Below are 24,327 nucleotides of genomic sequence, written 5' to 3'. Positions count from 1 at the left end.
GGCTCCTCTTATTTTTCCTTTCTTATTTTTGGTTTCAGAAAGAACATTTAGTCTGAGTACACTCTGCTTTAAAACCCAGTATTGTTTATAAAACTTCACATTTATAAAATAATTTTAAAGTGATCCTCTTTACAAAAGGATCCACTATTAAATAAGGAACACTATGTAAATAGAGGACCATCTAAGTGCATTTAAATTTCAACTTATTAAAATTCTGATTCGCATCCTTTTCAAGAACTTTTTTTGTTTTTTTGGTAAAGAGAGACAGCCCTATAGCCTTGAACAAAACTACCTTTTTAGATTGAACACTGAGTGTCTCACCTGTAGTAAACTGTAATCTTATTTTCCCTAAATTGTAATCGATTTTATCTTTTTAAATGACTTCACTGAAGCAGAGGGAAAGGAGGTGATCGATTTGTTCAATGTGAAGAAATATCTCTATTGCTAATGTAATATCCTTTTGAATATCTTCTGCATCTTAGGCCCTGATGAATATCCCTTTTATTTTTTTTATTTCAATTGTAAGTCTAAGTCTATCTCATAGGGATAATGCGAGAATAAATGAGTTAACATACATATGAAATGCCTTAGGAAAAAGGCACTATGAAAATGTAAGATGATATCATTATAAATTATTTCTTTGAATTTTGATCATTTTCTTCCCACCTCTTATACCAAATATATCTCACTTACTTCCTGAAGCCATCTCTTTTAGAACCATTACCTTCTGGAAGAGCTGATAATGACCCTAGTGCCCACAAATTTATCAATTCCCAGAGAATAACACCTGCTGGTGTTGACTTGTAGGGTTCATGTGTAAACTTGAGCAGAACTTGCCTCTTTTCTCGGATCAAGAAAAGTCGACAATTGTAAAAAATGTTTCGTTAAGTGTGATACCTCAGGATTTCTTAAACAAGTAACAGTTGCTGCTGGATTGGTCCTAGGGGCAGATTCTTCATTTTCGTGCCTTCATAAAACAAACTCAAGACTTGATCAAGCATCTTCATGGCCTAAGTTATTTGAATCAAAGGATCCAGTTGATTGGTTCCCATTTTGTCCATCTCAAGTATTTGCCCAGCATGTCTTGATCCGTAAAGCAATGACACAGCCTCATGTGTCTCTTTTGTTTTTTTTTTTTTTTTGGCACTTTACGATTCTCCGGAAAGCATATGCTCATTTAACAGATAAACATTTACAAGCATTTACTGTGTGTCAGGCCCTGTGTTAGATGCTAAGTTCTCTTCAACAATGTTAATATTAGGTTTCAGTAAGCTTGAGCCAATAGGAATTCAGTAAATAATTTTTTAAAACAGTTTTCTTTTTAAATATGCACTCACAGGCCACCATTTTAGAGAATTAAAAGAAACTAAGCACATGAAGATAAAAGTCTTCCGTGCTCTCCAAAGAAGATGTAAGACATATATCTTATGAAGGAAGTGAAGAAAATGCCCAAATATAAAGAAAAGTTGAAATGTTGGTACAATGAATACCTCAATACTCAATAATTGCTAACTTTTCACCATATTTGTTCCATCTATCTGTATTTCTTTCTGAACTACTTGTAAGTTACAGACAAAATGACACTTCACCCCTAAATAATTCAGTACACATCTAAGTATAAGGACATTCTCCTATATAACCACAATACCATCATTATACCTAAGAAGATGAACAGTAATTCCTTAATATCACCTAACATCTAGGCCATATCCAACCTTCACCATTTGTCCCTCAAATGTCTTCCATACTTTAAAAAAAAAAAAAAAACAACAACTAGGATCTAAGTTTTAAAAAAAGAAAAGCATATTTGCATATTTTTGCATTTGAGTTTTATGTCTTTTTATTCAACATTGGATTTTTTTTAAAGGTTAGGCCAATTATCTTGTAGAATGTTCCACAGTCTGAATTTGTTGCTGCCTCATGGTGTCATTTAATTGTTCCTGTACCCCCTATATTTCCTGTAGACTCCAGGTTAGGACTAAAGCATTGATTCAATTTCGATTGAACATTTTTTACGAGGTGCTCTATATTGCATTGCGTCAGGAGGAAGATAATGCCAAATTGTCTCTATTTGTGATGCTCAGTTTGATCATGGCTCAAGGGATGATCTCACTCCAGGGATCTCTCTGCTGTAAAGGTACTTTTTTCCCCTTTGCAATTAACAAGTAATTGGAGGGGGTGACACTTTGACACTGTAGTTATATCCTATTTCCCAACAACTTCACCCAACGGCTTTAGGTGATAAGCCTTGCCTAAATCGAGTACTCCGTTGGGGGACATATACATTTTAGTACACTTTGAAGAAGGATTAGATATACAAATTCATCATGATCACCAGCAACAGCAGATATTTATTGAGTGTATAAGTTCAGGTAATAATAATAACAACAACAACAACAACAATAGTAATAATAATAAGTAACATTTACTGAGTGCTTGCTGTGGAGCCAGACAGTCTGGGTTTGAGGCCAATCCTCCAGTTACCAACTGGGCCAAAGGGGGCAAGTTACTTAGTCTTTCTGTGCTTTAGTTTCTTAAGCTATAAAATGAGAATAATAATGGTACCTATCTCATTGGATTGTTTTGAGAATTACATGATTGATACATGTCAAGTTCCTAAAACAGTGTCTGTTACTATTAGTGCCAAGCACTGGTCTAACACTTTACAAGTATTAACTCATCGGCTTCTCATAATGGCACAGTGAAATAAGTGCTAACATTATCCTTCTTTCAAAAGTAAGGAAACTGGGGCCAGTCCAGTGGAGTAGCGGTTAAGTTCGTGTGCTCCGCTTTAGCGGCCCGCGGTTCACGGGTTCAGATCCCGGGCACGGACGGATGCACCGTTTGTCAAGCCATGCTGTGGTGGCGTCCCATATAAAGTAGAGGAAGATGGGCACGGATGTTAGCCCAGGGCCAGTTTTCCTCAGCATTGGCAACAGATGTTAGCTCAGGGCTGATCTTCCTCACACACGCACACAAAAGTAAGGAAACTGAGGCGCAGAGACTTGCACAAGATCACTTAATTAGCATGCAGTAGAGCCCGGATTTGAACCTAGGCAGTCTGGTTCCAGAGCATTCTCTCTGAAGACTGGCACTGTCATGAGTAGTAACACAAATGGAACTGAATGGAAATCAGTAACAGGACCCCCTCCCCCCCCCAGTCAGGTTTTAACTTATTGAAAATCTGGGAGCGTTGCTACCAAAATATATTTTAGGTTCCGTTTATCTGAATAATAGCATTTTATTAAGCATAAATGAGTATACTTATTACATTTATATAGCTTAAGGCTCTGTATAAGAAACTTTAAGCATAAAAGATAATACTAGGAGTTGAAAAAAGTAGAACTATGAAGGAATAAGAAAGAAAAAACCTGAAAGGAATAATACAAAAGGGGAGTTATGAGACATCGGAGCCTTGGGGCAGAAGATGATATTTTGATATAGTCAAGGGGGAAAATTCCCTCTCATTTTTCACATTCCTGCGCTGTATAAGATTTTACCACTAAAACACTAGAGTATAGCCATTGTCAGATTTATAAAAGATCACATGGGATTTCTTTACAGAACGATGGATGGGGCTTATTAGTAGGTAACTTCCCTGGTTGGATTATCTCATACCCTCAGATATTCTTTAAGTCAGTCTATGGCTCCTGAAACACACAACTGCATACAGAAAAGGCCTTACAAACCAGGTATTGATCCCTACTCCTCATTAGCATTAAAATAGGGTTCTAGTGCTTTCTTATTCGCTCCTTCAATTGCCACTACAGAAAGCTCTCAAGTATAATTTTCTAAAGAGAACTAAAAATAAATGAGAGAAAAAAATCCAACATTAATAATATTTTCTGCATTTCTATCACAGTCATTGCTAAATTGGTTCTGCCTTTTTATGTTTTTTAATGAAAAGCAGCTTAATTGATCAATTGGTCATGAATAGTACTTTTTCATTTGTTTTTCGCCACGCCTCTCAGCCTTCCAGAACCACAGGCTTCATGCAGCAGCCTACAAATGGCTTATGATTTGTGTGTTTTGTCTAGAGCTCTATGGGAAAATACTGGAAACAAACTGCTGAGAACTCAGTAGGAACTCAGTAAATAATAAGTAGATAGTTCTCTTGTTAAATATGATTTCAAAGAAAAATCTTTTAAAATAACTAGGAAATAATACTAGGGAAGTACACAAGTAGCAAGAAAACCTGGTTGATTTGTAATTTGAATTTTCTAGTTATCATTTTATCGGTCATAGATTTTTAGCACTTTATGGAGCAAAACGTGAGGTTGGATTAGCTTCCCCCCAAAACAGATTTATATTCTAAAAATATGGATTATTGAATCAGTGAGGCTAGTGGGAAGATCTCAGCCATACATTAAATCTAAGAAAGCTGTCATATTTTAATATATTACATCAACCCTTTAAGTTGATATGTTGATATCCACAGCACATAGAATCTTACCAGTGGTGAGGTGCAGGGTGGGGAGGGGTGTCAGAGACACATTTAGAAAGCTATAGAAATTCTCCCCAGAAAAAACAATGTGCCTAGCGCTCATCCATGCACACCTTTACCCAGAATTTTCAGTGGTCCATGGATCCCCTGGAGTCCGTCCATCTACCCTCGATAGGAAAAATTTCCTTTATCTGGAGTTATTTTACCCTGAGCCTTATAAAGCTTTAAAAAGAGTTTCACACATTATCTCATTTGATCTGCCTGCAATCTTTGAGGTAGACAGACCACATAGTTTACCTTTCATGTTGCAGAGTGGGAAAAGCAAAGCTCATGAGTTTGGTGACTTGCTCAAGGTGATTTTGCTAACGTCTGCCAAGACTTGATACCAAGGCTGTTAAGTTGTAACCCAGAGCTCCTTCTGCTACACTGGTCTGGGCACAGCATTCTGGAGATGCGGGAACCCTCGATGGGGCTTCTGGAAATCTGAATCCTGGCTCTACTGGAAACTACCTGCGTGACTTTGAACAAGACATTGTAACATCTCTGGGCCTCAGTTTCCTTCTCGGTCAAGTGAGAGATTAGACCACGTGTTCTCTGAAGCCCCTTCCATTCTCTGTTGCAAAATACCTAATGGGTTTGAGAACAGAGGGATAGATGGCAAGACCTTTCAACACTTCTGTGTAGGTCATAAGAGCTGGCGCCCAATTCATGATGGGTTCCTTTGCAAGGTCCAAATCCTGTTAGAAATGATAAACATCAGCAGTGCTTTTGCGGGCTGCCTGTGTGCCCTTCTGCTGGTTGCCTCATTTCCCTGCAGGGCTGACTGTCTCACAGCGATTTTGTTCTGACTCTGTGCTCTGCATCAGATAGACATACCACGATATTTTGTTATCCCTCTCAGGTAGTTCAGAGTGTATTATAGAAATAAATAATGCTGATGGACTTATTTTGGGCTGATTAGACTTTATCCTTCTAAAAAGGTTATTCCTCTTGAAGCACCCAACCTTCCACCTGGTTTGTCATTATTAAGAGTTATTTCCTTTAATGTCCCTGAAATGCGCTTGGAAATTGGAGGATCGTGGGAGGGCCTGCAGCACTGATTGCAGAAGCCTGAGACAAGAAAGGATGTAACCAAGCCCTGTACTTTTGAAAGTATTTGGAGAATCCTTGGGTCAGTATAATTAGGACAAACTTGCATGTTAGCGTTTGTTTCAGATTTATAAAAAGTGTCCACAGCATATGTTGCCAAGTACACAAAATCCATGGTATAGTCCCAGTTTAATTCTGAGTCTCTCTGGGAAGCTAAAACAAGCAGAAAATTCTCATGCTCCATGTGTCAGTAAAGTAGGGTTTTACAACATCACTTGTCAATCAGTGGAACCTCAGGACCAAAAGTCCACTACCCATAGCAGGAACCAACCTGCTCTCTGCCTCTGGACTAATCTGAGCCGAGTACTATTAGCATGGACAGGCCGGCTACCTCAACAACCAGGGAGGGGGCGATCTCTATTTGTGATTAACAGCCTATGATAGGAAATTGGGGGCCCTGTTTCTCAGCCTTTTTGCTCTTTGAATTTTCTAAATGAACATCAGGCTGGTAAGTGGAGTTATATCAAATTCTTACAAAGAAGTGTATCATTTGCTCCGTACCATGGCAGGTCGTTGGGCTGTGGGAGGTAACACTGTCCAGTGATGAGAGTGAAGGAGCGTGAACTCAGCTCCTGTGTTCTATGTTCTGCTCAGCCTTGTGGATAACTCAGTGTGCCCCATCCACTCCTCTGTCCTTGAGGGAAGTGATACCGTTCTTTAACGTGCTACAGAAGAGACTCAGGACGAGACATGCATTGTTACCCCAAAAGCACTTTTATATCTTTGATATAATATAAATATGCAATATCTCATATGTAAAATGCATAACAAGGTGCTTTCTCATTTAAGCAAACGCATTTTGTGGAATTCCTATCTCCTAGACCAATATTGTTAAACAGACTACTAATCCATTTTATAAACCAGATACTGTGTGATGGTGTGACTTGACACTTGGTACTCTGTAAATATCCTAATACACAAAGACGGAGAAAGCGTGAAGTCAAAGAATCCCCTAGCTGGAGAGTAATTCTCAAGACCTGGGACAAGGAAGATGGAGCTCTTAGATAGTAAACTTCATTTTTCTCCAGCATGGATACACAACTTTTATTTTAAAATGCAAGAAGGAGGGAAAAGTAAGATTTACTACGCAGCCAACTTTGTCAGCTCATATTATTTCATAAAAGTGAAGGGTCAGTTAGGTGTTATTATTGTCAAGAGAGCAAGCTGTAATACTTTGCCATGTAGACGCTATAAAAAATTACCTGTCTGAGGCCGGCCCCGTGGCTTAGTGGTTAGGTGCGGGTGCTCCGCTACCGGCAGCCCTGGTTCGGATCCCGGGCGTGCACTGACACACCACTTCTCCGGCCATGCTGAGGCCGCGTCCCACATACAGCAACTAGAAGGATGTGCAACTATGACATACAACTATCTACTGGGGCTTTGGGGAAAAAAAAGGAGGAGGATTGGCAATAGATGTTAGCTCAGAGCCGGTCTTCCTCAGCAAAAAGAGGAGGATTAGCATGGATGTTAGCTCATGGCTGATCTTCCTCATAAAAAAAAAAAAAATTACCTATCTGGTTACTTTAATTTATCTTTTGGCTGCAGTCAGCAGACAATCCCTCAGTCCCTAATTCACGGTACCCAGATGTACTGAGAACATTTAGGATAATAAAAACAAAAACACAATAGGGTCCTTTTCTGTAAGGAACTAACAAGCTATTAGGGGAACTAAGACAAAGGAAAGATGCTAATGCAGTGCAAAACTCATGACGAGGAGATAAGGGAGCAAGTGGCTCAGGGAGGGGCTTTGTGGAGAGGGCTTCCTGAAGGAGGGATGCCTGCAGGCAGGGGGGGATGGTGTGGCAAGGAGGCATAAATGCATCCACGAATTTGCACACTTCAAGGAAATCATAGGAAGAACAGGGTCTTCTTCACTGAAGACCTTTGCAAATGACAGAGATGAGAAGGCTGTCATGAACTGTTTTCCTTGGAGATCCAGAAGTCAAACTTCTGCCACCAGAAATTGTACCTCAAGCTCTTTTTCCCAGATAGCCTGCTCTTCTCTCAGTTCCAATTATGTCCCTCTCTAAGTCTTTTTCAAGCATAAATATCCTTGGATCTTTTAGCTACTCTCCTATGATGTGGTTTTGCATGAACATTTTAAGTGTTCACCTCTGATGGACTCAGTTTAAGGCCCCTCCTAAATCATGGTGCCCAGAATGGGACAGAGCTCTCCAAGACTGGGCTGCCAAATGCAGAACACCATGGAGTAGTTGCCTCCCTTGATCTATACATTATACTTCTATTAATATGACCCAAGATTATATTAGCCTTTCTGGCATTCATGTCACACTGCTGACTCATATTGAAATTGTGGTCAGCTAAAACCCATGAGTTCCCATGCGCTACTATTAAGCCAGATCTTCCTTATTCTGTACTTATGCTATTGATTAAAAAAAAAAAGCCTAGACACAGAGGTTTAGATGTAGAGAAATTTATCCCTATTATACTAGATCATATTGATAACAATCTATCAAAATATTTCAGAGCTAGCATATTAATTTTCCCTCCCCGCAGGTGAGTACTTATTTGCCGATGAGGGCATAGCTGCGGCCCTGGAAGAGGCCTCCACAGGGTCAGGACTTTATTATAATAATCTCCTTCCTATCAATAAATTGTCAGCAACCCTGGACAAATCTATATCTGCAGACAAACTAGCAAGCCTCAATCTTCCAAATCATAAAATAGAAACAAATGTGAACGGCCATTCCCTTCCCAAGGATACCCAACGAGGCAGAGGTCTGCAGAACTCTAAGTAAAAGTTACTCAGAGGCAGTATTATATGAAAGAAGGAAGATTTTATTTCAGGCTCTCAGCAGCTTTCAGAAGATTTGATTATCCTTATCACTATATATTACAGTAAATAACATTCATTTTTGCGACTGTTTAAAGCTACATTATCTGATTCGGGGTTGTAGTAACATCATATGAAGTCAGTGTAATTTCAGTGCATGATTATTTGTAATTTGAGTAAACACCCTGAGGCATCTCTGTTTCACTGCAAGGCCCCCGGGTACAGTGATTCTCCTCTCTCGCTCCCCTCCCCCAGCCCCATCCTCCCCCCACCCTCTTCCGTTAGTAAAACGAGGACTACAAAGATCTTGAAGTTCAGGTTTCTGTCAGACTTTTGGAAACCTCTGAAAGTCTTGCCAAACCAGTTTAGCAGTTCATAGGTTTTCATTCCTGGCCAAGGCAGAGAACTCACAGGTAACGTGTATAATATTTGTAATTTTAAGTTAGCAGAAATGTCACATTTTGAAACACATCGCTGTGAGCAGTTTCGTTCATTATAGAAAGGTGCAAGGAACGTCCACATTTTTGTAATCTGTCATTCTAATGCAAATTTTAATGTTGCTCTCACAACCTTGTAAATATTGATTCAAAGAGCCCTCCCCCACCCTTTATCAATGATTTTGATATAGGGCCGTGCTACGCAAGGTGAGGTGCCAAGTAGCCTTGACACCACCTTGGAGCTTGTTAGAAACGAGGATCTCAGACTCTGCCTCAAACCTACTGAACCGGAATCTGAACTTTAAAAGACTCCCCTGGTAATTCTTATGTACAATAAAATCTGAGAAGAACTGACTAAGAGTGAAGAGATTTCGCCCTACTTTACCCATCATCTACTTTGTGTCATAATACAAAACTTGCAAAATTTCATTTGGTGTTTATTAAGAGTTTAGAGTTAGTTAAAATTTTACCAGATTTAAACATTCTGTGTATATCCAGCTATTTCTCGAAGTATATATAACTGGCTTTAAAATACCCCTGCCTTTCTGGGTCCTTGTAGAGCAAGCGTTCTCAAAGTGAGTGATTTTTGACACCCCTCCCCTCCAGGGACATTTGGCAATGCCTGAAGACATTTGGGGTTGTCACAATTTGAGACGGGTGGGTGCTACTGGCATCTGGTGGGTGGAGCCGGCAAAGCTGCTAAGGATCCTACAATGCACAGGACAGCCCCTAAGCAAGATTTAACCAACCCAAAATGTCAGTAAAGTGATGAGGTTGAGAAACCCTGTTATAGAGGTATGTGGTCTGTAGAGAAAGATTCAGATGTGCAGCCATACATAACAAGATGCCGTAGGAAAGTGGAGCCATGCGGCATGTCATGAAATTTCCAGGAAAGGAATAAAGACACTGTTAGCAGCCTGACTGATGATGGGGGGGGCATGTGAGGCAGGACGTGGAGAATCCAGCCACAGGCAAGAAGAGGAATCTAGGACAGATAGTCGCCAGTGCTGTGTGCGCAAAGACAGTCAGCTCCAGGTAACGAGGCTGGATTCAGAGACTGGACCCCAGATATGAGTGGGGGAGGTGTGGGCTGAGAAGACACAAAGCTTCAGTCCTAGAGTGGATACCAGATACAACCTCAAAACTGTGTTAGACCTGGAAAACAAGACAGGATTTCAGGTGTTAGCACAGGAGTACATGGCGGATTTAGGTCAATCCAGTAAAACGTGGACTTAGGAGCAAGGCAGAATCCCACGTGCTAGAACTGGGACACCTCAGAGCCAGGCCAGCAGCAGGGGATGATGTGATGCAGCGTTAGCTGGGCTTTCAGCTGGAATGATCTTCTGACATCCCTCCCAACTGAGAAAAGGCTTAGTTAGTGCTGAGTACAGTATGGCTGACTTGCAGGAAGGGGCCAAGTGCTCCCAGCTATGGAGAAAGATGGGCAAGAAGCAAGTGGGGTCCTGACCCTGGCTGCTGAAAAACCGTGGGCTAACTGGAACAGAACTCAAGAGCTCCTCTGGGTCATTTCCCTACTGCATGGCCCCTAAATCATTTCAGAAAGAGTATCTACTCTTCAACTGTAAAATTTCCAAAGAAAGACTTCTTAAAGACCTGTGTTGAGGCCTTCTAATCCATCTAAGTCAAACCTTCTTCCCCGTTTGTAACTCTAAATCCCCTTACTGGGCTGTAAATCGACTTAATTTCATCCTACTCTGCACACAATGTGCCTTCTAACATTCTGTAGTGGCGAATAACACAGCCTACCCCCACAACTGCCAAGCCCAGCCTTCCCTTCTCTAGGCCAAAGAATCTCAGTTTCGTTAGCGTGTCACCCTGAGTTTCTGCCCAACCTCTTAATCCCTTTGTTACGCTCTGGACCCTCTCCAAGTCTTGCCTGCTTGTGATCGTCACCACCAAAATGTGTTTGTTAAATATACACTGTGTGTAGACTGCCCTTTTGACCATGGAAAGCAAAGAAGGGAGAAAATAAAAGAATATGCGTGGTTTTGTTGGGTTTTATTAGTCTCTCTCTTCTCATTCCAAGGAGTCATCAGTCTTTGCCGAGTTCATAGTCTAGTTGGAGCAATAGTCCTCAGGCTAAACTCCATTGTAACATTTTGGTTGTCCTGCAAATGCTTTCCCTGTGACCCTGGCCTAAGGACAATAGAGCACATTATCATATAAAACAGCTCTGATGTGAATTTAGCTGTAAATAAAACTGGGATAAATGCATTTGGTCAGTTCCAGAGAAGGCATCATACTGCCATGGATTTTGTTTCAAATGAGCTGCAAAACAGAAGTTCTTTTCCCCGGAAAGGGATTTAGTTGACTGAATTCACTCACTTTGCTGCAGCTGGATTAATTTCATTTCACATCATGTCTCTAAGCAGAAAAGTAAATTGATTTGCAGCCGGTTTAATGGATATGTTGATGCCTCCAACGTCAGGCAGATTTATTCCAACTAGATTACAACCATCCTGGTGTCCTGATTGTTTTAGCTTCTAGAAAGTCATTGCAAACATGCACCACTTCAGTATGTGGGTTGAAAAACAGTTTATCAAAGTTACAATAGAAGGAAAGTTTGCAGCACTAGAAATAACACAGATGTATAAAATGAGATGAGCATTCCTCCCTTTCTTCAAGCTTAAACTACTCTTTTGCTCCCTAATGTTATAAAAAATATTCATTTTATTCTATAGCTGTGTTCTAAAAGCCACCATTTTAGATTTTTGAATTGTGTTTCACACGGCACTGCTCAAGATATATACCCAAACCCCACCAGTGGTTGAACAGGTATTGACTATGAGCTTGCTGTGTGCCCAGCACTGTGCTGCGTACCATTGCCCACCCAGGACTGGACCGCTACCCTCTCCTCACTCCATCCTCTACTTACTGCCGCACACTCATCCCTTCTGCATCAGTCTCCATTTCCAAAGCCACCATCTCATCATTCCCCCGAATTGCTGCCTTTATCCCGGTTTGCGCTTCTAACACAGTAAGGCTGCTAGTGGAAATTTTTCTGATTTCTATAGCTAGTAGTTTCTGTAATTAGTAGTTACTTTCAAAGGAAATAGCTTGTGGAGATGAGCCTCTGGTGTCACAGGGCTGTTATATGGATCAAATGTAATAATGTGTATAAAAAAGCCATTCGTAAACTGTAACATGCTCTCCAAAAGTAAATTATTACTGTATTATGTGATTTTAGGGTTTAAAAAGCAGCTGGATGATATATAAAACTTCAATTAGATTTGGTAGCACAGTTGGAAAAGAAAATCAGAGAATTTGGGGCATTGACCCTCCATCAATAAGCTAGAAGCCATTTTCACAGCCAGCGCACACCCATTTCATTGAGAACATACGCTCGGTTCCAAAGACCATGTCTGCTCACCATTCTGGAAAGAGGCCTTCACTCTTGCTTGAGCTCCCACATCACCCACATAGTCACTTTTCAAAATCCCAGCTAACCTTCAAGGGCTAGCCCCAAACCTACCCCTTCTCCCCGGCTCTTCCTCAGACAGAATTAATCTCTTTCTCCCCAGCACTCATGTCAGCCTTCTGTTGGAATTATTTATATGGGTACCAATCTCCTTGAATCGACTATGACCTGCTGGAGGGTGGGGGCCATCTTAGCATCTGCCAAGCCCTTGCCCTCCCTTACCAGTAACAGCTCAAAGTAGAGTAGCCAGAGGATAAAGGAGAGAATTCCACGGGCCAAAAATATCCTACCGAAAGGCTTTATCTCCATAGGCTGGTCTCAGATATGGAAACGTCCTAACTTGAGCAACTTTTGGACCCCTCTGAAATGGAACAGGGCGTATTAAATAGACTCATAAAAACCCTGTGAGTAGTGGGTACATGGAGGCTTTTTATTATTCTTCTCTGTACTTTTCTGAACATTTCAAATGTTTTATATTTAAAAATGAACATAAAAAGACCCCACTCTATTTAAAAGTTAGTGAGTTGACTAACTTTCCTTGTAACTTGATTTTCCGCCTAAAAGTTTTCCTGTAGTTTAAATTATACAAGTCATTTGTCATGTCCCAGCTTAGCTGGTACTTTTATCTACTGACAATGGTACCCCTTGAAATCGTTAGTTCTTAGACTGTGTTTCACACAATGCCACGTTGCGTTGCATCCTTATTGAAAGGAAGTCCTTATGCAGAGTGTGGGGCTCTTGGAGGATGAAAAGTACCACTTTTCAGCACATTCAAAAAAAACCCCTTGAGCTGTTTTACTATTTTAATACTTTACCTTTGGCAGAGCAGAAAGTCTTTTTCAGGAATCATTACTAAAATGATGAGCCATATAACTATTGCCAAGTACGTAACAGGTGCTCAATAAATATTTCTAAAATAAAGTAAAATACTCTGCACTTCTAAACAAAAGAGGACTTCAGTCATTTCAAACAGACAGCAATGGCTATAGTTTCCCGTTGCTGTTCTTTTGTGTTCATTAGAAATCATAGAAACATGAGAAGTTAGGGAAAAGGTCAGACACAGTTATAGAGCCTGCATTAATGAGAGCAGATTGTAATTTTGTTTATAGTGATTTGAGACACAGTGAATTGAGGGATTTATGGTTATCAGAGATTTAAGTATGTTGTTACTATAATAGCACATTGGCCCAGAGCCCTCACCCAGTGCCAGACTCTCCAGTATCGCCTCTGCTCCTTCCTCAGCGACCCAGGCCCCCTCTCCCACCCTGTGCAATGCAGTCCTGGCACAGACCCCTAACCCACAACTCCAGCCAGTCTCCTTAACAACACACTGTCTTCCCTTCACCTGCCAGACGCTTCTTGTTCTCAGCCACTGCACCCTGAAATAGGGGGTATTCAGTGAGTTAAAAAGGGAAATATAGAATTACCTTGCTCTATCAGTATTTTAAGTATTCCTGTAGACATAAATGAGAGCTCTTGTACAAAACCACTTGAACTCTCTCTTAAGATATGCTAATTTTTTTCTCTCTTTGATTGAACTGTTGGCCTTCTGGATATATGACTAGTTATTACCTCAAGTATGTTTGGTACTATTCTTGCCCTAACCATTCTGGAATGTAATTAGCATGAAGACATTATTGTAGGAGCACGTCACCTTGGGCTGGGAACTCATTAGACAGTGCAAATCGAGCAGAATTGTTCACGCTCCATGTTCAAAAAAATCTCTAGGAAAAATCTATGGCGTTAGGGGGAAAGTTACTTCGTGAGCCCTCTCTTGCTCATATATTTGATTTGTATAAGGATTCAAAAATAGAGAGGATTGTGGTTCTTCTGTTTGAAAAATGAAAGCAACTCTGTTTTCTCAGAACTCTACTTATACAATGTGGCAGCTCTCAGAGTTCTGGGTCAACCAAAACCAAAATAATAAATTTTAGAGCTCTAGCTTTCCCCCCTAAGAAATGCATAGTATTTTAAGACATAATCCCATTTATCCTTGCAACAACAGATGCTGTAAAGAATGAATATTCTCTAGCAGGTAATTAACTAATACGGGAAAACTGAGGCCCCAGAAGGTGCAATAATTCATGGGTTATTCATGCTCCTCCTTGAACATTCCCCATCTCTTCCACCGTACAAGGAACTCTTTATTCTCTGAATTGAAAACCATTTCATGCCGCCTGCTCAGTTATTTCAGTACGCACTCCTATGTTTGGGACCAATCCCAACTGTTATGAAACCTTATGTGAACCTTCATTCCCAGGACCCCGAAGATTATCGTTTCTAGTTCACTGCAGGGCATTTTAGATGCCCCAGTGGGGTGCTCAATGATTGGAAACTTCGGGAGAAGGCTTGCCTGATTCTGCCATTCACCTCGTTTCTAAGTCTACAGTGTGTTTTAGTGCGCAGAGATGTGTCATATAAACAATAATTTCTCATTATTATAATAACATTTTTCCTTAATTGCAAAAATATCTCTGACCTGAATTTATTCTTGTCATGGCTGTGTGAGCAAGCAGAGTCCTGTTTGCCTCCACGACATATTAATAATATATTAATTAGCTTCCCAGGGCTGCCCAAATGAGGAAGAGAAAGGATTTATCTAAATCACGAAACATGAAATGAAGCTAACACTTTGTTAATTATATTTTAAGGGCAGTCTCAGTATTAGGTAGTGTTGTGAAATTTAGGCCTAATTTTTGAGAGATAATAACAGAAAACACTATTCAATTAACAAAACACTTGTCTAGCACCTACAGTGCACAAACTCTGAGAGGCAAAAGAGGCCAAGCCAAATAAAATTAGCCAATTTAGTTTTATAGTAAAAGTTAAAAGGCAATAAAGGGCAAGGTAACAGAAGTGTTTTGACTTAGTATCAATTAGCTTAAATATATTTGATTAAACCGTATGAAGTTAACAACGTCTGGCCGTTTTTTCCCAAAAGCAGCAGCAATTTCATATGATTCAACCTAATATTAAGGTACTCTTGTCATCCTGTACCAGTACCTAAAACATTATACCATTCACCTTCTATTTTTTTAATTAAATGACTCATTTCACGTTGAAGCTATCTTATCAGAAAATCAATAGGAGGTAAATTCAGATCAGAGATTTGACTCTTGTTTTTCATATTCATTTATTTTTATAGACTCAGAAATCACATATATTTTGTAGTTTTAAAGTTTTTGATTCTATTCGATACTTCTGTTGATTTGACTGAGAATTGTGGACCCTGCTACCTGTTCTTCAAGTGTGATATCCCCCAACGCAATTCTTCATGTCATTTCCTCTACGATCTTTATGCAAAACTGTCACCTCTGTTCCTTTCTTTTATGCAGAGATGTTTGATTGCAGAACACTCCACCTTTTTGAAATATTTCTCTATAGGAGATTAAATCTTAACATCCAGTTCTGCTGGTCTGTCCCTGAACTAGAGGTTACCGGGCAGTCAGAACAGGTTACCATACTCATATTCCACTAGATCCATTCTTTAGGTTCCTTCAACATTTAACAAATATTTACCAAGCACCTATTTTGTGCAAGTAGTGGAGTTGGTCCTCTGCCAAATATGAAGGTTGTATAAACAAACATGTATGCCTTAATAAAAATACAAATTTAGTGCTGACTATATACCAGGCATTGCTCTAAGCACTTGACATGTATTAATCTATTTAATCCTATCAAGGGGGTTGGTTCTATTCTGTTATCCATTTTAAAGATGAGGAAACTGAGGCCAGAGAGGTTAAGTGAGCTTCTAGAACCCAAACATTTAACCAAGGCACCAACAATTTATCTGGTTATTGTGGGGGACCCGGTGCAGGAAAGCAAGTGCTTTTCCCAGACTGTGAACTCAAAGTGTGATGAACTAGCTGTGCCTCCTGAGGCCCTAAAATAGCAAATATCAACCCAGGCCGAAGTGTGCATTATGTCAGAAAACACTTGCGCCTGTCACTTTGGGGTTCCTCCCAGCTTGGGACACTAAGATGTGCCCCCGAGGGGTCCCTAGCGCACACTGGGACGCACACCACCGGCGCTGACCAGCACATTCTTGCAGAGTCACATCTCACCTCCAATCTTATCACAACCCTGCCCAAGGCCAGGCACTATCGAGAAATGTTCCCTCATCTTCTTCCCGTTATGGCCAATGTGTGAACACTGATAACACATCTAAATTCGAAGAAAATCAACAGAGTCATCTCAGTCAACCTGAAAAGTCTAGTGACTCATTCATACCCTTCTCATGGGGCTCCTGCTGGGCCGCCCCGGTTCTGAACCAGCCTGCAGGCCTCGTGCAGCCCAAGTGCAGCTCAGGGCTCGATCACTCTCTGCTCCGCGGATCAGAGGAGCACGGACTTCCTTTCGCACGGGCGTTTGAGCTGCTTAGCAAGCTGCCTCTGTTCTTTGCCGACAGTGACCCCACTGCTTACGTCCCTGAGGCAGGCTAAACAAGGTCGCCTTGGAAAACATAGCAGGGAAGAAGATGCTGGCTTTTCAGCCCCAAGAGTAAATTCTACCATTCTAGAGGTAAAATCACAATATCTAAATTTGACTCCATTTACGTCAGGTCTCATAAATGCATGCACACATGTGGATGCTTAAACCATGGATGCTGACTGCCGAAAACAATACAAAATGACTTACTGTCTCATTAGAAAGACAACAGCTGGTAGGTCAACCCACCAGGAGAAAGGAAAGGAAAATGGGTACTCTAACTTCTACACACACACACACATGCACACATACGCACACACGTACCCATACACACACGTTGGTGTAGTGAACACGCAAGACAGCTAGTTGCCCTGGCAATGAAAAACAATCAATACATTCAAGGATTTTCTTATTTAGAGTTAAACTAGCCACACGAACTCATTGAGCTTTTGTGAGCTCGGCTTTAGGCCTCCGTCCTCAGATGGAGGTCTGGCATCTCTTTTCGCCTCTGGTAAGACAGTAAGCAGAGTCGGCAAGAACAAGGGCTCAGAGCCAGACAGCCCAGGCTGGAATTTCAGCTCTACCATTTTCCAGCTGTGCCACCCAGGTAAGTTACTTAACCATCCTGTGCCTCCATTTCCTCACCTGTAAAACTGTAATAATGTAAGTAAAACTAACTCACAGGGGTTTGCTGTGAAGATTAGATGAAATAATACATGGTAAAGCATTTAGAACAATGCCTGGTTCAGAGTAAGCCCTCGATATATGTGAGTTATTTGTAATAATAACTTGAAATGGGTTCACACATCCCAGTCGGAAACCACTGAGTTCTTTTTTTGTTTGTTTTTCACTTTAATCTTTGTAGGATTTTAATCTCATTTATTCTTCTTGTGTGTACGTGCAGAAGGATGATGTTTAGTCGTGCTTGGAATACAATCTTTCCTTTCATTAAAAACCATTAAGTCTCTTCAAGTGTCTCTTCTGCAGTAAATGATCCAGATTACTCAATTGTTCTGTTTTACATGCTTTTCTCACTTATTGGAACTTCTTAACCATCTCCAGATTTAGTACACACAGAAATATTGTCTAGGAAAACTTGGTTTTGAAATTCCTTATCATCTGCGGTCCATTAACTCAAATGTTTAGAATCTGTTGTTCATAAGAGCAAAGTCAAATTCTTTGCCATATTGGTCAGTTGGTTTTACTCTGTTATTTTGCCATAGTCACCTAATTCTCAAATGCACAGTTCAGCACAAGCCAAACCAGAAGAGACCATAGATCACTCCTTCATTCATTCATTCATCAAATATTTATTGAGGGCCTACTATGTGCCAGGCGCTGCACTGTGCTCTAAGATTACAAATGTGACCCTCCCTACTTGGATGAGCTTACAGCTTGGCAGGGAAGACACAGAAGTAAATAAGCCATTGCAAAAGTCTTCCATTAGGGGCAGGCTCCGTGGCATAGCGGTTAAGTGCGCATGCTCCGCTGCTGACAGCCCGGGTTCGGATCCCGGGCGCTCACCGAGGCACCGCTTGTCAGGCCATGGTGTGGCGGAGTCCCATATAAAGTGGAGGAAGATAGGCATGGAGGTTAGCCCAGGGCCAGTCTTCCTCAGCAAAAAAAAAAAAAAAAAAAAAAGAGGAGGATTGGCATGGATGTTAGCTCAGGGCTGCTCTTCCTCACACACACAAAAAAGTGTTCCATTAGATGCTGTACTTGAAGTGAGAAGGGGCCAGAATACCCTTGGGTTAGAAGGGAGGGGAAATGCAGCTCTATTTGGTGGGTCTGTGAAGGCTACACAGAGAAGGTGACTTCTGAGCCACGTTAAAGGATGGCAAGGAGTGAGGGAAGAGGAGAAGAGTGTTCAAGGAAGAAGAAGCACATACAATTTGCATGTCACATCACCAGGGAGCCTTCCGTGGTGCTGGTACCACTGGGGCCCAGGATCTAGGAAAGATGCAGAGACACAAAGCTGCCCAGGTTGGGTGGGGCCAGGCATGCAGGGACCAGGCCAAGAGGCCTGAGCTCCATCCTGCAGGCGTGGAGAGCCAGGGGACGGCATGATTTACATGCATCACTCTGAGAACAATGAGGAGGGGAGACTGGAGGCATTTGACCCCGGAGTCAGGGAGGAGAAGTAGGACGCCGGGGTCGTGGAGAGAGATTATAAAGCCTGCACTAAGGAGAGGGTGATGGAAAGAAGGGAGTCGATTTAAGGTACATTTAAAACACAGGGTTTAAAGACCCATTAGAGACAGGTGCCAGATTTGGGAAAGAAGGAAGAGAGAAGGTGGAGTCCAGCAGGAACCCCAGGTTTCCAGCATAGGGCATAGTGGGGGCCATCACGCCATATAGTGCCGTAATGGAGCGAACACAAGTAGGCACAAATCCTTTTCCTAAAAATGCTCCTCAAAGACGTGCCCTGTTGAAAGTGGGGAAGGTGAACATCACATGCAAAGAGCAGTAGATGTATCCTTTACTAGTTATCCTTTCCCTTAATACATGTGACATATATGAGCTAAGATAATTTTCATGTAGGAGTCTTAATTTTTTATGTTCTGGAAACTGATTTTCCAAATACAATAAGATATTGGCATTATTTCAGTTACCTATGCCCGACATAGCATACGTCTACTTATCTGTTTACTTATTTATTCTCTCTCTCCCCCCACTAGAAGCCAGGCTCCATGAGGTCAGGGGCTTTGCCTCTTTTGTTCACATCCACGTCCCCAGCACCTAAAACAGTGTTTGACTTGAGATAGATGCTCAGTAAATATTTGTTGAGTAAATGAGTGAATTTCCACATGGGTAAAAGAAACAGTCATATTCTTTACTAATGAGGAAAGAAAAGAAAAAAAAACCTGGACTTAAAACATGAACAGATCCAGTTTGCAAAAACGGAACTGAAGTTTAAAAGCTATTTTTCTTCCTTAAGCTCTACTTCTGGGAAAATCACAGCTGCCAGCTTCGATGGTGGTTTTAACTGCCCAGTTACAAATTCTGCACAGTTGTACATGTTGGCAGAGCTCAGCTTCCTTAAATGCTGTTGGATCAGGAAGGAAGTGGTGATTTTCTTTATTGATTTAATGCCAGTTCCTCTTCTGTGACAAATCCCATGTGCTACTCAATGGAACATGTACAATAAAAACTCAACACGGAGGCCAGTAATTCAGTCAGTCACTCTTGTTCCTCCCTGGTCATGTGATAGTAAACCATCTCTACTTTCAGGCTGGAGCATTCAATCGGTTTCCCCTTTTAACTTAGCAGAGTGATTATTCCTTCTGGTGGATTGCACAAATGCTCCTTTTGATCTGTGAAATAGCTCATTCGTCGATGAACTTTAAGCTCTGAGGTAACGCACGTAAAATACTGTTTATGAATTGTGGGAGAAACATTTCACATTCTCATTACTCCAAAATGGTTGCACCAAACCACTCTCTCCAAGGTTCCTTTTTTCTAAGAAGAGGGAAAAAGAGCTTCAGGCCACAGTACTATGATAACAGTAATAATAATAATCAGACTTCCCATGGCTTTTACTCAATAGTCTCATAGAGGCTACAATGTAGGAAACCCATCATCAGCCAGTATTTACCATGAGCGGGATACTGTGCTAGGTCCATAGACTACAAAGAGGGGTGAGTCTTGGTTCCTATACCCCGGGGCTTACAAAGTAGCTGGGGAGGTAAGACACAAACCACAAAGTGAAATTAACAGTCACTAATGAACCACATGATCAGTAAGTGCTACACAGGATTCAGAAGAGGCCAGGCAGGGGTAACCAGACAGCATTCCTAGAGGAGATGGACTTGAATCTGAGTTGTACCTTTAGTGAGAAGCTGGAGTGAGAAGAGTCAGAGCTGTAGGAACATTCACAGACGCCATTGCTAGAGGGCCCACATGGCTGAGGGGGGGTTGTGGCAGGTAGGGTAGGGGATAGACTGGACATGGTCTTAAATGTCACTCTAAGGACTTTGGCTTGATTCTGTAAGTAAAGTGGAATCATTGGGACTTTTTGAGCAGAAAGGATGTGAGCTAAGCATTGCTTTAGAGAGACTAAATCAGGCAGGGATCTGTGCTATGAATTTAACTGGGGGTCTTGAAGCATTGAGATGATGAGACCCTGACGCAGGCTGGAGACAGTAGGATTTCTCCATCATACAGCACATTCCTGTGAATGCTTCTTAGGGATTTCTGTAAAATTGCACTCAATGTGCCTAGCTGTCTCCCTATCGTAAGATGGTGATACTGCGTTATTGTGTGCTGCTTGAAGTAGCCCCATTCCTTTAGAGCCTCACAACTTGTACACGGAATAGGCCCAGCTGTGGTCTACATGCAAACCTCAGAGAATCTAGGTGACTTACAGTGTAAAGGCTGGGAGGAATCTTGGAGCCCACAAAGTCCACCTCCTCAGCTTACCTGTACGGAAGCCGGCCTTGCTCAGGTTCACATGGCTCGTTAAGGAGGGATTCAGGGTGTGACAGGATCTCCCAACTGCCCTCCAGCAAGGCTTCCAAAGCCCATCCAAATTCTGCTTTGAGGTGTGTGTTTACAAATTCTGTCAGAATCCAAAAGAATTTTGGCCCTAACTGAGATAACTGAAGCTCCTTCCCTTATTCCCCTCTAAGGACCCCCCAGATCCAGTCCCTGTCTGAGCCCCCACTTCATTTCTATCAACTCCTTGCCTCAAGGCTTTCCCACAGCACCCTCCGCCTTCTAGTTCTCTGCTCACATCCTGTTGCTTCTTGTGTTCCGCCATTGATTGTGATGTCCTCTTTGTCTGGAACCCTTTAAGGCCCCAGCTTAGGCCTCACCACCTTCAGGAGCCCCCCCCCCCCCCGTCATGGCTTCAGTCACTCCCCTAGGTGGACTAAAGTCTCCCCCCACCTTGGAGGTCCATGATAGCAGGGTAAGAGTCCATGACATCTTATAATTGCCTATTCATGTGCCTGCCTCCTGTCCTTCAACTGTGAGCTCCCTGAGGGCAGGGACTGTGGGTATGCATCACTGAACACCCAGCATCTAGCCCAGTGTCTGGCACATTGTAGGCATTCCAATGTCTGGTGAATGAATGAATGGCATTTGCCTTCTTGGTGCATTCATTACTTAATACATATTTATTGAGCAATTACTTATGATCAGCACTGTAGTCACACTTAAATGTCAAAATTTACCAATGCATTCAAGCTCCACACTACGCATGCATAAATTATGCATATGGAGTGTTAACATGCGCACGCAGCAGAGATCCCGTATGTATCTACAAATACCAGAGGTAGCAAATGCAGTCAACTGTGTGCCAGATGTCCCCGAAATTTACAAAGAACCAAGAAGAACCAAAACTGACAGTTAGCTCCATGAACGCTATAAAAGAAAAAAGAAAAATGCAAAAGAACAAAAGAACCTCACACAGAAGGAAGTGGCTATGGGTTTTTTCTATGCACTCAAGCCGGGGGTGGGGAAGATTTATAAAAGCATTCTATGCTGGGCAGGTTTGTGTAAGTCTGAGTTCCTCCAGGCTTGCCTCTTAGGAGCTGTTAGGAAAATTCATTGCCATGCACGAATCGGGGGCTTGTTTTTCATTCCGCTGGAAATTGTTCATGGGAATTGCATTAGCGGCCCTTTATCGCTTTGCCTGATAGAGAGACAGCAGGTTCACCCAAGCAATTCTGGAACCCTGATCACTGCCAATTAAGGGAGCATTGTCTGGCTGACATAATCAAGTGAGTATAAATATATTTATCGTGATTGGAATGGGGAAGGGAGACAGCAGAAAGATTGAGGCAGAAGCTGCCGCTCCTTGCCTGGCTCCAGCCTGGATCAAACTCAGTGTCTCTGTCACCTGGTGCTCAGTAAAAGCGGTCACTGGCTTTCTGAGGTGGAATGCACAGTTGAAAATGCAGGACTAGAATTGTTTTTCCCAGAAGGGGCCCTGTCTCTTCTTATTTTTCCTCCTCGCTTCTTCCCTTTTTTTCGCATTCACTTCTGTGAAAGCTGAATAGAGAAGAGAAACCAGATGCCACATTGATCACAGTTTAATTCTGCCCCGTCAGCCGTGCTGCCCCCACTTAACTTATTTGTAGTTCAAAGTGATCGCACAGAATATTGCTGTGACAGGTCTCACTGCCCCGTCTGCCTGCCCTGGTGTGCAAGTCTGTCTGGCACGCAGTTTATTTCATTCTCGACTTGTGGAACTTTGGTGGGAATATCTGTGATGTGTCTCAGAGCTGGAGTTGAAAGATCCTGATAAATAAAGCTCCCTGCAGTGGACGAGATAAGGGAGGAATTTCTCACATTTTAAATAGCTGAAAAAAGAGGTGCGTTTAAGTCACATCTGGTGGTGTTCTTGTTGTCTGGTCAGAAAGCAGGGTCTGTTTAAGCATCTGCACAGATTCCAAAATGCAGGCTGCATTTATTCACCCCCTAAACACATGTTTGGCATTGGTACAAATGGCCGAATCACATTGTTATGGGAGAGGTCCACAACAGAACCAATCTCACGGCTGAATTTCAACTGGTCAACACAGGGCCAGTCCATCAAACATATGACTTCTTTTTCTCACCCTTGATGATTTGATAACAGCATTTATGGAGCTGAGTTTATTTCAGCTATTTTCCTGAGCCCTCCTCATGTCTATGCTGCTCTGTCTCAGCTCTGGAGGGCTGAAGACCTTTACGGATGGCTACATCAGAGTAAGGAACCCTTCCCTGTGTCATGTCTCCTTCAGCCTATAGTTTGTCTTCACAATGGCAAATTGCTCTCAGCCTGTCTTCTTGAAATTGACAAAAACTATTTTATTACTGGTAGATATACAGATATAATACACTACACAGATATAATACAGATATAATACGCTACAATATAGGGGAAGTTGTAGGTACACGAAATAAATAAAGAGCTGGCATCAAAGAAATGTCATTTATAGAGATTACTCAGCCTATAGGCATCTGACCACCCTTATCCAGCCTATTTCTGCTAAATTTTTCCTTCTTCGGCAGCTCAGAAATTGTCAAGGCCAAACTCTTTTCACCTAGCTACCAGAAATATGTATTTCCTCTGCTTTTCAGATCTTAATGGATGAAACACTTCTTTTTTCTGTTTTCTACTTCTTGCCAGATATATTGTTTTTATATCTCCAAGGGAGAAAGAAAGTCATTCCATATTTATCCCTTAACAAATGACCACTTATAGTGAAATACGGAGGAACTCTCTCACTCCCTGTTAATAAATGGGTTATTCGCCCCGGCCAAACCCCAGCTGATGGACAGGCTCTGTTCCCTTCAAGTTGGCTTAATTTTCTCCTGTTGATTTTCGTTTCCTGGAAGTAACGAGATTTCTTGGTTCTTTCTTTGTTTGATTCTGCTTTTGAGGAATGTGCCTGTCTCTTTTGGATCTGTTTGTTTCGTGAGCTGGTTCTATTAAACCCCTACCATTTATTGAGGAGCCATTGTGTTGGGTGCTATGGGTTCCTCTAAAATCCTTCCCACTTGAAACTTGGATGGAGTCACTCATCTGAATGCTAACTCCCTCGTAATCTATCGATTTTCTGCCGTGTAGATGGGGGCATGAAACAGCTATCCACCAAGAGATAGCACAGTGTCATAAACTGAGCTTGAGTTCTGTAGTCAGCGAGAC

General features: G+C 41.7%; 2 protein-coding genes across 3 annotated transcripts in view; one reads left to right on the top strand and one right to left on the bottom strand.

Annotated features, from left to right (window-relative positions):
• GRAP2 (GRB2 related adaptor protein 2) overlaps window positions 1-24,327 on the top strand; it is a 62,159-nt gene that overhangs the window by 1,219 nt on the left and 36,613 nt on the right. The window contains exon 1 of one of the 2 annotated variants that reach the window (XM_004437881.3): window positions 22,335-22,414. The exons of the other annotated variant lie outside the window; for it this stretch is intronic. The gene's annotated coding sequence lies outside the window, so the exon portion shown is untranslated. Of the gene's footprint in view, window positions 1-22,334; window positions 22,415-24,327 lie in introns of those variants that run through there. 2 annotated transcript variants of the gene reach the window in all.
• Window positions 1-24,327, bottom strand: part of ENTHD1 (ENTH domain containing 1) — a 186,118-nt gene that overhangs the window by 134,902 nt on the left and 26,889 nt on the right. The window lies entirely within an intron of this gene.

This window comes from Ceratotherium simum, chromosome 25 (assembly GCF_057802395.1).
Source record: "Ceratotherium simum simum isolate JZ-2026a chromosome 25, ASM5780239v1, whole genome shotgun sequence".
NCBI lineage: Eukaryota > Metazoa > Chordata > Mammalia > Perissodactyla > Rhinocerotidae > Ceratotherium > Ceratotherium simum.
This window is presented reverse-complemented; position numbering and strand designations above follow the sequence as displayed.